Here is a 13,288-nt window from a genome sequence, read left to right on the forward strand (position 1 = left end):
TGCTTCCGTCCTGGATCCTGTGTTTCCCTTCCCTCAGGAAAACAGAAAGAATCCCACTGTCCTTCCACTTGTGTCTGTATTCCACACTCGAGTCACAGTGAGGACAAAATATAGGTAAGGGAAGTGCTTTCTGGAGTACCCCAATGCTTGGAGTGCTTCCTTTTCTTTCTTTTCACCAAATATTCATGGAGGGATCTGGAGTCTCCTCGGCGTCGCCCAGATTCTCTCTCAGTTCTGACAGTACGACTCCTCGGGTCCAAGCCTACTCCCACCACCTTTCCTGTCCACACTGTGGAACACAGACCACTCCATCCCCTAGCCTGTGGCAACTACCTCTGATGACAGCCATTTTGTCCTCAGCTGCCCGGACCCAGTCCTTTCCCAGGTTGCCTATACACAATCTCACACTGACTCTGTCCTTTGTCCCCACTGGTCCAAATAGGCAACCTGCCTGGAAGGTGAGTACTTAGTGCTCTGTGGGCTTTTCCCAGGTGCCTTCTCAGTGATACTTCCTTGGCTCTCCTGCATGCTCCAATGAAACTGTCAGCCTTGGATTTCCTGAAGTTAATCAAAATCTCATTCACTATATTGTCTTCTGTATCACAAGTGTCAATGGGTTGGGAAAGAAGGCTAGCAGGTAGGTTCTGCCAGTTGTCTGGCTCTAGAGACCCCACGAATATGGTGGCAATTTAAAGGCTCTGGACAGAGGGAAGGATCTTCATACCTCAACCTCTTCCCAACACAGGGATTAGAGTTATGGAATCACTTAGTGGGGACTAACAACTGGGGCTGTGTGAGAAAGCATTAGATGGTAGAGTTATGAAATAAGAAGGAGCCATTCTGTCAGGGCTTGTTGTGAATCAGGCTCACTGGGTGAGCTTTCTTAGGAGCCCAAAGAAGGGCTACATGCCAAACCCATGTGTGTGTGCTTTCTCTCTACTGCCTTGACCTTTATACCATCAGAAATTAATGTTTAACCAGAATACAAGGCTAAAATGCAAGGTCAAAGAAGCTCGTCAGTTCCAAGCAGCGAGAGTAACCTGACCAAGCACCAAGTTTACAGTTGTGTTGCCACCTTCTCCTTAGTTCGCAGAGCTGGACAATCCCGACGGCAGAGCGAACCTGTGAAGAATCCAAATTCCAAGCATGTAAGTAGCATATTTTGTCAGATAGTCGCTGAAAAGGCACCGTTTCTATTGTGACTCTTGGGCTCCACAATACTGAATATGTGCTGAAAGGACGGCTCTCCTGAAAATGGGGATTATTGATAACAAAACACTTCCTCTTTGCAGAAGCCTTGGCAAAGTTTTCAGTTCTATTGCAGTTATGTAGCTGGTTGCACGTGTGTGCATACATGCAGGCAGGGCTGGAACGCCCATGCAGTGGTAACACAATGACCTCAGAGTTGCAGTTCAGTAGCAGATAAAGGAGACAGGGCTACTCCTTCACAATACCATGCACAACAAAGTAGCATCAGGCGCTTCATTCCCTAGGCCTGCTCATCTGGGAAATGGGGGTTTTGAATAGAACCTGCTTTGCAAGGTTCCTGTGAAAATTAAATCAGTGCTCATGCTCCCAGACCTGAGAAAACCCCGCACAGAACTCTGACCTACCTTAGAAGGGACCCTGCCTGGAAGACGATCCCTTAGAAGGCTGAGGAAGAAAGGGAGATTTTTCAAATGTGAATAAAGTTATTTGAGTAATCAACTCAATAATTTCAGTGTGTTAGTAAATTAAATGACAAACACTCTACTCCTTCAAGAAAGAGTATAATACAAAAAGGAACAGTCCATATAGGAAGCTATTGAAGAGAGGCCTTAAAAAACTGATAAAGGCTAAAGTGTAACTCTTCACAGTTGATGGCTTCTGGCAGGTGTATGTGTGAGTGTGTGAGTGTGTGTGTGTGTGTGTGTGTGTGTGTGTGAGTGTGTATGCGAGCGTGTGTGTAAAGACGCAGCTTTCTTTAAAGGACTGGCCACTGGGAGTTTGATCACGTTCCAGAGAGTATATGGGTAATGCAAGTGGGATTCTTATTTGTTTGTGTGCTTGCTTGCTTTGTGGGGGAGGGGATAAGGGTGGGAGGGTGGACCTGGGAGAAATGAGAGGGAGTGTGATTAGGGTGTATGTTTGAAATTACCAACTAAATAATAAAAATATTATACTGGAGGGAAAAGCATATAATACAATTCTAAACACATAGAAGTTCAAACATGTACAAGAAATATTAATATGATTATTGGGATAAATTAAAAATATGCCACTAGAATAAAAAATTCCAACATGTCTTTACTACATATCACTGTTTCTGTACTCATGATCCTGGAGCCCTGTGAAAACCAACATTCATGAATTTTTCAAGTGCCTTTTTAAAAGTGGCCTACTTGATCCAAGGAGCTGAAGGGTTTGCAGCCCCTTAGGAGGTACAATAATATGAACTACCTAGTACCCCCAGGGATTAAACTACCAATCAAAGAATACACATGGTGGGACTCACGGCTCCAGCAGCATATGTATAGCAGAGGATGGTCTAGTCTGTCATCAATGGGAGGAAAGGTCCTTGGTCCTGTGAAGGCTCTATGCCCCAGTGTAGGGGAATACTGGGGCCAGGAAGTTGGAAAGGGTGGGTTGGTGAGCAGGGGGAGCCGGGAGAGAATAGGGTTTTTTTTTTCAGAGGGGAAATCAGGAAAGGGGATATCATTTGAAATGTAAATAAAGAAAATATCTAATAAAAAAAAAATTTTAAAAAATGTGGCCTACTTGGGCTGGAGAGATGTTTCAGTGGTTAAGAGCACTGACTGCTCTTCCAAGAGATCCTAAGTTCAATTCCTAGCAACCCCATGGTGGCTCACAACTATCTGCAGTGGGGATCCGATGCTCTCTTCTGGAGTGTCTGAAGACAGCTACAGTCTGAAGATGAGCTACAGTGTATTCATTTATGTAAAAATCAATCAATAAATCTTTTTTTTTTTTTAAACTGGCCTGTTTGGCTTTCAACAGGTAGTGCTTCCCATACCTGTAAATCATGTCTAGATTACACATACTGTATAATACAGTGGGAACAGTGGTTAGTACCTATAGTAGCCAGCATTTGCTACTTCGTGGGTTCTTTTTCTTCCACCCTTCTTCACCCTTTCCCCATCACGTCAGCTCTCTAACACTAGATAAGAGAGAAAAAAGGACCGAGGCAAGAGGGGAAACAATAGACCATCACACGATCTCTAACTGATTAGCTGGATTGAGTTCCTGGGGGAAAGTTTGATCTTTGCCCTCAGGATATCTAATTTCTTCCTGTTGTTTCTTCTTTGTACATGACTAAACTGTGACCAATAACAACCAATCAACAACCTACCCTACCCATCAGGGCCCTAGCATTTACATGCCCCCTGAAAAGTCCCCACATTTCCTAATGTCACACAATCCTAGAAACTATCTGCCGCTGGCAAAACCACACCTCTGCTTAGAGCAGGAGGCAAATCACATATTCTTATAATATTTCTGTGTTATTTTTTTAAAGAAACCAAAATTCTAAAATTGTCACTACACTCTGTTGAGATTTGATCTTTTGATATGTGTTGTAATGATGAATACTGGACTCCAAGGCCTGGTTGCTCCCAGGAAGCAGAGAATCCACATGTACAATGTAACCAAACTATTGGTTAAATAAAGGTGCCAACAACCAATCTCTGGGCAGAAGAGACATAGGCAGGGTTTGGGGTTTCTGGGCTTGGGGTCTGAGGAGACCATGAGGAAAGAAAGGAAGGTAGAAAAAGAGGAGACAGGGTAAGAATCTAAAAATAATGGCCACGAGGACTAGGTAATTGGAGCTATGAGCAGCCCAGACAAAACACAGCAAATCATATAGGGGGGTTATTGACAGGGAAATAGACATAATAACATAGAGGATAGATATCTGCCCAGCTCTAGTGCTGATTAAGGGCTTATTATAAATTAAAGACCCCAAGTGCCATTTACTTGCTAACTAAATACTCAAAGGTGGGTAGAAGCTCCTGAATGAGATTAAATAGTTGTCATAACAACACTCTACTGTACAGGGATAATGACAAGAAGAAGCATGTACTTGTTCAGTGCAGATGTAATATTAAAAACATTTCTGACACACAGCTAGTCAAATCCACAGTTGAGGGTCCTCTACTCATATATGAAACCTTGCATCTAGTAAATAGAGCATCCCTGAAATCTAACCCCTTTACATCATAGCCAAGTATACATGAAAGAAAGAGGAAGGGGCTGGTACCCCAATATCCCCTTTATGTTATCAGTGACCAAGGTTCAGATAGATCCAACCCTTAAGCTTTCACCACCTCCAAATAACACCATTGATGGTGTAGAAGTAGGGGGGCATGGCTGGGGTTCAGCCCATGTACTCTGGGTCACTCCAGATCTAAACTACCTGTCAGTCACCATATTAAGAGTTTGGAAAAGAAATACTACATGGTTTCATGTCCCAGCATAAGGGTTGATTCACTTAAGCATTCATTATAAGAAGAAGAACAGAAGAAAACCCAATACTGAATTCCCAGTTATAATTAATAGCAAAATCTTAGGAGCATTCCTTTCAATGTCAATAGGACCAGGTTGCTTGCTAACTGCTTCTGTTCAATATTGTCCCAAAGTAAATGTTTTTCAATATTCGTTAGGAGTAAGAATTTTCAGGGCTAGGTACCTGAGTAATTTCAAATTTTAGGTGTTCTGGTAGCCACATCTTAAAAAGTAAAAATTGGGCCGGGTGGTGGTGGTGCATGTCTTTAATCCCAGCACTTGGGTGGCAGAGGCAGGTGGATTTCTGAGTTCGAGGCCAGCCTGGTCTACAGAGTGAGTACCAGGGCAGCCAAGGCTACACAGAAAAACCCTGTCCCGAAAAACAAAAACTAAACTAAACAAACAAACAAAAAAAAAAGTAAAAATTGTATCACTATTGTATCACTACCCCAAAGAAGTGAAAACAGAGGTTTTTTTCCCCCATATAATTCAATTACAGTTTTACACTAGTGTTGTGTTTGACAGGGAAAACGCTTCAGTTTATAAACAATCTATTTTATCTTTTAAAATAGATTGAGCAGTTATCTGTTCAACAGCATTGGTTGCTTTGTGAGAGCTCCACAGTCCAGGTATATCTGGGTCTGCCGTAACACTCGGCAAAGGGACGCCAGAAGAGAAAGACTAGAATGAAGTCAAATTGTCACACTCAGAGAAGGTATGACTGTTGGCCTGGAAATCCACCTAAATTAATGAACATGATATAAACTTTAAAGATAAGTGCCAGCACAAGGGTTGCCCTATAACATGCTGACTCAACCCTCCCTATTAATAACAAACAGTTCCTTTCTCTGATTACCAACCACAGAGAAGTATTCACGTGCCCATGAGAATCCTGAATTCCATGTCTCACAAATGCTTGTCCTGGAACATGTTCTATAGACCAGGCTTGCCTCAAACTCTAGATCTTCCTGCCTCCGCTTCCCAAGTGCCGGTGGGATTAAAGGCATGTTCCACCATTACCCAGGTTTTTTTTCTTATTTTATTTCAAAACTGCTCACCCACAGTTAGCAAGATGCTTCTCAAATTAGCTTCTGTTGTTTGAAGTACCAGTAATTAAAAAAAAAAAAAATCCAATCTATCTATTTCTTATGACTAGTTGAAAAAGCAAATCATTTAGGAAATCATTTTGCTCCCATATCATGAAAGCCATGCGTCTCTGTTTCTTTTAGAAGCTTGCCCCTACAGGTCAGGATGGAGTGAGGAGAGAGTCCAGCTTCGTGTTCTTCCAAGTGGAGCACAGTTGTGGCGGCGTCTAGCACCCCACCCACTCCATTTTGGTCTGCAATGCACACCTGTCAGTTTTCCACACTCAGGCCGGTTTTTTTTTTCCCCCTTCTGGAATCTTTATTCTATTTAACTACCCATGAGTCCATGAGTCTATTTGCACCCCCATGCTCTTCCGTCTCTGAACTCCACTGGCCTTTCTTGGGCTTCCGCTTTTCCATTTCTATTTCAGAGTGAGACATGTGTTGGATTTTTATTACAGTGGCGCTGAGTCTGTTCACCTGTTAGAGAAGAATTCAAGTATTTATAACCCTGGCTGTTCCTACGCAGTGCTGGCTTATTTCCATTTAGTCTCATCTTCCCTTGTGTCTCCCCATAACCCCACAGAGCTTTTGCCGGCTTTTGTTAGAACCGTTCCTCTTGGTTTGCTTCTGTGGTAAACACTGATTTGTCTGCTTCACTGTTATGCAAAAACTGGGAGTTCCCCCTCACAGGCACTGAAAGCAGATCTCAGTACAAGACCTGGGGCCGGCTGGCCTGACCTCAATGGCTTTCCCTGCCACCCCAGGTCTCTCCCTTTCTAATCTTAAATAAATCTTACATCTATGTATTTTCATTCTTGCCTGCCCAACCTGCAATTTACTCCCTGAGAAATGCCGGTAAGAATTTCTACACACCAGCCTGAGACACACGCACACTCGGCTTCAAAGCTCAGAAGGCTCACTTTCACCAAGCAAAGTTCCTGTGATGTCTAGGTGTCCCCAACCTTTTCCCAGGCTATGTCGTCACCTGCTTTATTTTGTTGACTGGTTGGTTTTTTTTTTTAAATAGAAACATTTTTATATAATGTTGGGGTAGTACTTCTGTACATGTGTGCATTGAATAGTTTTTAAATTAGGTTAAACATGCCTATGTCCTCAAATGTCTGTCTGCGGCTGTGTGATCTTCAGTAAGTACCTCAGTCTCTCTGTAAATTGGTGCTGGGGACTCCTTTTCCTCATAAGAACATGGGCATATTTGTTCCGCTTGGTGACAGCCTTTCCCACCTTACTGTGGCTTTCTCTAGTAGTCTAGGTAATCTGGAAGGTGTGTGTGTGTGTGTGTGTTGGGGGCGGGGATGTTGTCAGCCTCCTGCTCACTCATCGAGGCTCCCTCCCCAACCCCCAGTGATGGTACCAGTTGCTGGGGTGCTCCATCTGTGCAGATAGACCTAATCTCCTTACCTCCTCCATTGTGCACTGTAGTGGAGAGAGCTGCCTGTGCTGGGCGCCAGGGTTCCTCCTCCATGGCCACACTGACTTGTCTTACCACACCACCCTCACCTCTTGTATATTCCACTGTCCTGGAAGCCACTTCCTGTGTCCCAAAGGTGCCTTTGAAGAGATCCTGCGGGGGCCATATCATGGATGGTCAGCTCTCCTTGGAGAATTCCTGACTCTGGACTATACATAGACTCTGAACATGGTGTGTGTATATTGTATATGCATCTATGTATGTGTCTGTGGTGTATGCATATGCCTGGATACATGTGCATTTTATGTGTGTGTATGCATGAGCATAGTAACTGCATGCATGTATTAGTATTGATGTATGTACACACATGCATTCACATTTGCTTGTACCTGTGCGTGTGTTTCCTGTGTGCAAGTGTGTGCCTTTCTGCACATGTGCCTCTCTCCATATGTGCTGTGTTTACATGAGTGTATTCATTTTCTGTTCATATGTGTGTGCCCTCTATGCATGGGTGGAAGCATGTGTGTGCTTTCTCTACATGTGTTTATTGACTAACCATGTATGTACTCTCTGCAGTTAATGAGTGTGTGCACTCTGCATGTGTGTGCCATCTGTTTGTGTGTGCTCCATGTACACCAGTGTGTACCCTCTATGCATGTGTGTGTGCTGTTTGTGCGTGTGTTCTCTGTGCATGTATGTGTCTGTTCTCTCTGCATGTGTGTATACTCTGTTCATGTATGTGTCCACTCTGTACGCGAATATGCCATCTATAAACGTGTGGGTATCCTCTATGCATATGTGCTTGCTCTCTGTTTATGTGTGTATGTTCTCTGTACATACATCTACTCTCTCTGCATATGTGGATACTCTGTATGTATATGTGTTTTCTGCACATGTGTGTGTGTGTGTTCATTCTCTATACACATCTGCATTCTCTGTACATACATATTCTCTATATGTATTCTCTGTGCATGTGTGCCTCTGGTTCTGATAGAGGCTTCTGCATGGTGATGCTATTTAAAGTCAGCTCTTCTTCCATCATTCCTTCTCTGCATGGCCAAGGCCTTTGTTCTAGATTCACCTGGTAATGTGTACCCCTTAAAAAGAAAACAAATTTAGACCTGTAAGCCACACTGATTAGCAGGATGCATGGTCTGTCTTTTCTCTTTCCTATCCAGTGGGCAAAAGTGTACAGAGCCCAACATGGTTTGGATGGAGATTGGCCAAAGGAACCAGTATTGTACTTTGAAGGAGTTGAGTGAGATTTAGGGTTGGCACTCTCAGTCCCTCATAGCCTCTTTGTCAGGCAGTATTCCAGTGGTCCCTGTGGATAAAGCAGGGCCTGAACCTGGATTCTCCCCTAGAACGAAGCCTGGGTTTTGAGTTGCCAGGAGTTATCTGGAGCCCTGGTCCAGATAACTCGGTTTCACACAATGATCCAGAACCCAGGACCCACTTCTGGGCCTCTCTCCAGGCCCCATTGTTCCCTCTGCCCTGCTGGGCTCCATCCTGTGGAGCAGGAGGCATACAGGGAGAGGGAGCAGGAGAAGCTCTGGGTAAATAATGCAGAGAAAGCTGCTGATTGGCTTCTGGAGGCGGACACTTTGTCTACATAAATGGCAATCGCATCCTCTGTGTCTTTTAACTGTCACCAAGGAGAGAGAGAGAGAGAGAGCAAGAGAGCGAATAGAGAGGAAGCGACTCCAGCTGCCTGTGAGTACAGCTCTTTGTCTACATGGCTCAGGGTCAGACCCCAGCACCCACTTCGGGTAGACAACGACCCTGGGGCTAGAGTGGGCATCTGTGGTTGATTTTGGTCATGATGTCTTTCTAGGGATAGAGATACTGCTGGTTAAGAAGGCTAAGCATCCAACATGCACAGGTGACAGGGCTGCTAAGGGAAGGTCCTGAGAATTTCGGTACCAGCCTCTGCCTGTCTATTTTGAATAGTTTCTATAGGAGTCCAGCAGAGAATTAGGAACCTCTGATGGCTCTTTAACCCTTGCTATTTGAACTATTGTGGCAATATAACAAAGTGAGTGGACTGGCTTTCAGGAGACTCCTGCAGCTGTGAGATAGAAAGCAAGGAGGCAGCTTTGGGACTGCAGACCCAGGTGTGCTTTGCAGGTGAAGAATGACTAACAACACCCTCCTTCATATTGTAGTAATCTCATTTCTAAAGGGCTGGGCACACAATAGATGCTGAGTATCTGGGAGCTCTGTTATAAACAAGCAAGGTAGCTACAAGTGGAAAGGTGCACTCTGCCCTCCGCATCCTCTTAGCTCCAGTTTCCAAGGTAACTTTAGTCAAGTGACCTGGGTTTTCCTTAGTTCTTTTTTTTTTTTTTTTCTTCAAAGGCTTCCAATTCAGCTCTTTATACACAATTTCTTGTTAGGAAACAGTATGTTTCTCCTCCAAAACAGGATCAAAGTGAAGGTGACAATCTCAGGAAAGCTGGCCTCCTTTGGAACTTTGAGGGGTGCCAGAGAAAAACAGACTTTGTACTGGATCACCCCAAGCTCAGTCAGAGCCTGCGGTGTCCTAGATCAGGGTATCCCAGGACAATGAAGAACTAGCAAGGAGAGGGAATCTGGATGGCTGCAGAAAATAAGACCTTGTCATCTCTGACAGTATCCTTTTCTTTTCCCTGGGCACCCTGGTATGTGAGCCTCCACTCGTGGATTGTGCTAATAAGATAAGGAAATTTACATTCTCCTTTAAAATTCCACATAGCCAAAGAAATGTCCAGGGATCTAATTCTGTTTGTTTTCCTCTGTTGGAGCTGTTGGTTATCGTGAAGACTTCCTCCTGAACTTTTGCAAACTCATCCTTCTGTCTGGTGTTAAGTTTGAGAAAGTGTCCGGGAAATGATTGCACATTGGTATTTTAGAACAATCTTATGCCTCTTTCCCCGTTCCTAGGCATTCTGTCAGGAAGGCCCTCGGGGGCACAGATGTGCAAGTAGAGCAGGTTCATAGGGAAGGTTAAAATCCCATTGACTGAGTAGCAGGAGGTGGTAAGGAACTAGGCTTGCCTTTCTGCTGGGACAGGCCCATGAACACATACCACTTTTGATCTATACAGGCCAACTGTTGCCCCTTGTCTACTCTCCTCCTTCTGAAGGGGAGGTTAATTCACCGCTCTGCAGAGCTGATGTGCAAATGGAGGGAACAGAGCACAGCAGAGCTAGCCCAGCCTGTTCCCATGGAGATGGACCCAGGATGGTAGTAGGCAGCATGGTGGCTTAGTCCTCCTCCTGAAGCTACTCTTCTGTTCTGTAAGTGAGGAGTGGCAGGAACTCAGTGGCATAGGCAGGACCACTGTAATTGTACTTGGGGTTGCACGTAACATCTCCATCAGTCCTGGCGTGAGAGCTTGTTGAGGTTCCACCTGTGCCTCTCAGGCTACAGAGACAGGGTAGGATACTCAGGGTAAGGGCTGGTTGCGAAGAGGCTGGCTTCAAAAGGAGAGAAGACTGTGCCCGTGCACACTTGCCGGCTCTGTGACTTGGGTTATCCGTAATAATAATCCTCACCTCACCTTACAGACTTACTGAGTATTAAGTAAGATACTGTGAATACCATGTGCTTAGCAGAAGATTAGGAAATACCCATTTGTTTGGTTTCTTGGACAATAGAATGTGACAACCTAATGTCAATGTATTCTCAGAATTGAATGTGGAAGAGCCTGAAATACAGGGTTCTTAGCAACACAGTGACAGGCCGGCAACTGTGCAATACAAGGGATAATGAGGAATCGAGAAGTCAGTGTTTACCACTGACCTCATTCTTGAGAGAAAATTGAGACTACCAGAAGTGGGTACCAAAGGGCATCAAATAAACCCACAGTGCCAGGTGTCGGTGTTTGCGAAGACAATAAACCAATATGAGACTATTATGCAGAGGCAGCCCCTGGAATACAGCCTGAGGAGCCTCTAGCCTACAGGAAAGGCTAGTGATCCGTGAGCCTTGGCAAACTATAGATACGACTGCAAGAACAGAAGCGAAAAGGGGATGAATTGAGGAGAAAACACGTAGAATGTGGGGAGAGCATTTCTTCTGCAACGAACTCCTGGGGTGATAAAATACAGGAACGGAAGAGGAAGCTTTAAGTTAAAAATTACCTGGTGTTTCTTTGCTAAACTTTAAAAAGAGCAAACACAAACAAAAAGACTTTTAATGCTTTTAAATCTGAAATTTGAGTGGGCGATCAAAGTCGACTGAGATGCCTGTTTATGTTGCCCCAGTGCAGCACTAAACTTGCTGCAGTGTTGCAGCTTTTCCGGAAAGGATTAGGCAATATGCAAGACGAACAGTGCAACTCACAGTGCATTGGGAATTCACATCGTTTCCAGACACCCTTGATAGTGGCACCTGCCCTGTGATGCTGCAGTCACTCCATCCGACCCTTGGCAGTGACATTCCTAACACCAGATGCCTACTGGCTAGTGGGATTGGGTGGGAGTACAGTTTTGAGAAAGGTGAAGTGGCTGTGTTCTGCTTTTGCACATAGGCATATGGAGAAAGCCAAACACAAAAAGAAAAAAAGAAAGTGATCTAGCAGTCCGGAATATTATCTTTTTTCTTTTAAAGTCACAAATGTAATGGTTTTTTTCCCCCCAGTTTTCTGTAACTTGGGTCACAGCACGGTGATATGATTAGAAATAGTATTTTCCCGGGAGAACAGAGCTGAAAATCATTACTTAAACTCCATACACCATCAGCCAAGAAAATATTTAGATGCATCACGGTTACAAAACAGGAAATGAGAAAGAATCAGTGGCCCCTTTCTCGTCTGCAGAAGGGCAAAGGTAGGGAGAACTGGCATGCTGTGAGCATCTTGAGCATCGTTACAGTTCTGTGTGGAGTGTGGAACTGTGGATATCTCACAGGTTGGAAATAGAGTTCAAAGGACTGTGGCTTCTATACTCCCAAGCTCATATGTTCCATTTTACCAAAGGACATGGTGATAATAGAAAATGAGGCCTTGTGGGTGATTTAGTCTGGAAGATGCGAATGATACCCTTGTAGAAATCCTAAGGTGAGCCCTCATTCCTTTCTCCATGGACACTGCAAGAAGTCAATAGTGTGAGTAAGGAGTAGGCACCTCGCCTGAAAGCAAATGTGATTTCAGAATGCTAGCCTCTGCAACTTTATAAAACCATTGTTTGTGGGATGTAAGCCACCTAGTTTGCCATGTCCTCTGCAGTGGCACAAATGGGCTAATGTAATGTCTACAATTACATCTCAACAAGTGCTGTCTAGGCTCACCAACTTCTTGCTTTCTTTTGTAATGAACGTGGCCTCTCACCAACAAACATGCTAATGTGCCTCAAAAGCTGCTATATTATATGCCCTGGGAGGCATTTGGGGATCATGACTGTGTCTGAGGCTCAGGGGAAGATCAGGCCTCAAGTTCTGATGCCGCTTTAGGACACTTTTCTAGCAGTTGCCAGGCAATGGGCATTTGCAACATCTGTTAAGATGTTCAGATCTCATGTTAGTCCAGTGATAGTAGGAGCCGGAACCTGAATTCAACCAAAACGGGACCTCGCTGGCAAGGTACTCTGGCTCGGTGGAGTGGTTATGTTACACGGGACCCTAGAATGGAGTTATTGGTAGGTGACAAGACATCTAGTGGAAGGTCTTTAGGTCATTGGGATATTCCTGTGATGGAGACCAAGGGACCCTGATCTCTCTCTTCTCTGTTTCCTGCCTCACCAGTGGCCAGAAACACAAACCATCCAAAGATATACCTAAATCAGACAGGAGCATAGACTTTAGCTCTGAGCGCTGGCTCCATATTCCCTGACTCTGACATTTAGAAAATCTGTGGTTAGTGCAGGCTATTTCTCAAGACTGAAAAGGAAATGGTAGGTGGCTACAAAAAGAGCAGCAGGCTTTCCACTCGGTAAAGAGAAGCTTTTGAGCCATGGGGCAGAAATGCAAGCAAGATGGTGTGAGAGAGTGGCCTCTACAGCTAGAAAAAACGATGGATGTGCTGCTGCTGCTCAGCAAATTGCTCCTCTTACTTAAAACACTAAAACACCCAAATTTGTGTCTGGTGTAGAGCAGACTAGGCTGTGGTTTGTAAATGTGGGAAGTGGAAGCAGGAAGAACAGGAGTACAAGACCATCCTGAGCTACACAGTGAGCCTCAATCTAGCCTGGGATACAGGAGGCAAAGCAGGAAGAGAAAAGAGGAGTGGAGGGAAGGGGAGGAAAGAGGAGGAGAGAGAGGAGAGAGGAGGGGAGGGAAGGGGAGGGAAGGG

General features: G+C 44.6%; 1 protein-coding gene across 4 annotated transcripts in view; it reads left to right on the forward strand.

The window, feature by feature from the left end:
- The first annotated feature begins 1,018 nt into the window (after window positions 1-1,018).
- Ddc (dopa decarboxylase) overlaps window positions 1,019-13,288 on the forward strand; it is an 87,501-nt gene continuing 75,231 nt past the window's right edge. The window contains exon 1 of one of the 4 annotated variants that reach the window (XM_031339008.1): window positions 1,019-1,148. The gene's annotated coding sequence lies outside the window, so the exon portion shown is untranslated. Of the gene's footprint in view, window positions 1,149-8,659; window positions 8,731-9,665; window positions 9,678-13,288 lie in introns of those variants that run through there. The other 3 variants (XM_031339007.1, XM_031339011.1, XM_031339010.1) reach the window with 3 other exon arrangements.

This window comes from Mastomys coucha, unplaced genomic scaffold, assembly GCF_008632895.1.
Source record: "Mastomys coucha isolate ucsf_1 unplaced genomic scaffold, UCSF_Mcou_1 pScaffold22, whole genome shotgun sequence".
NCBI lineage: Eukaryota > Metazoa > Chordata > Mammalia > Rodentia > Muridae > Mastomys > Mastomys coucha.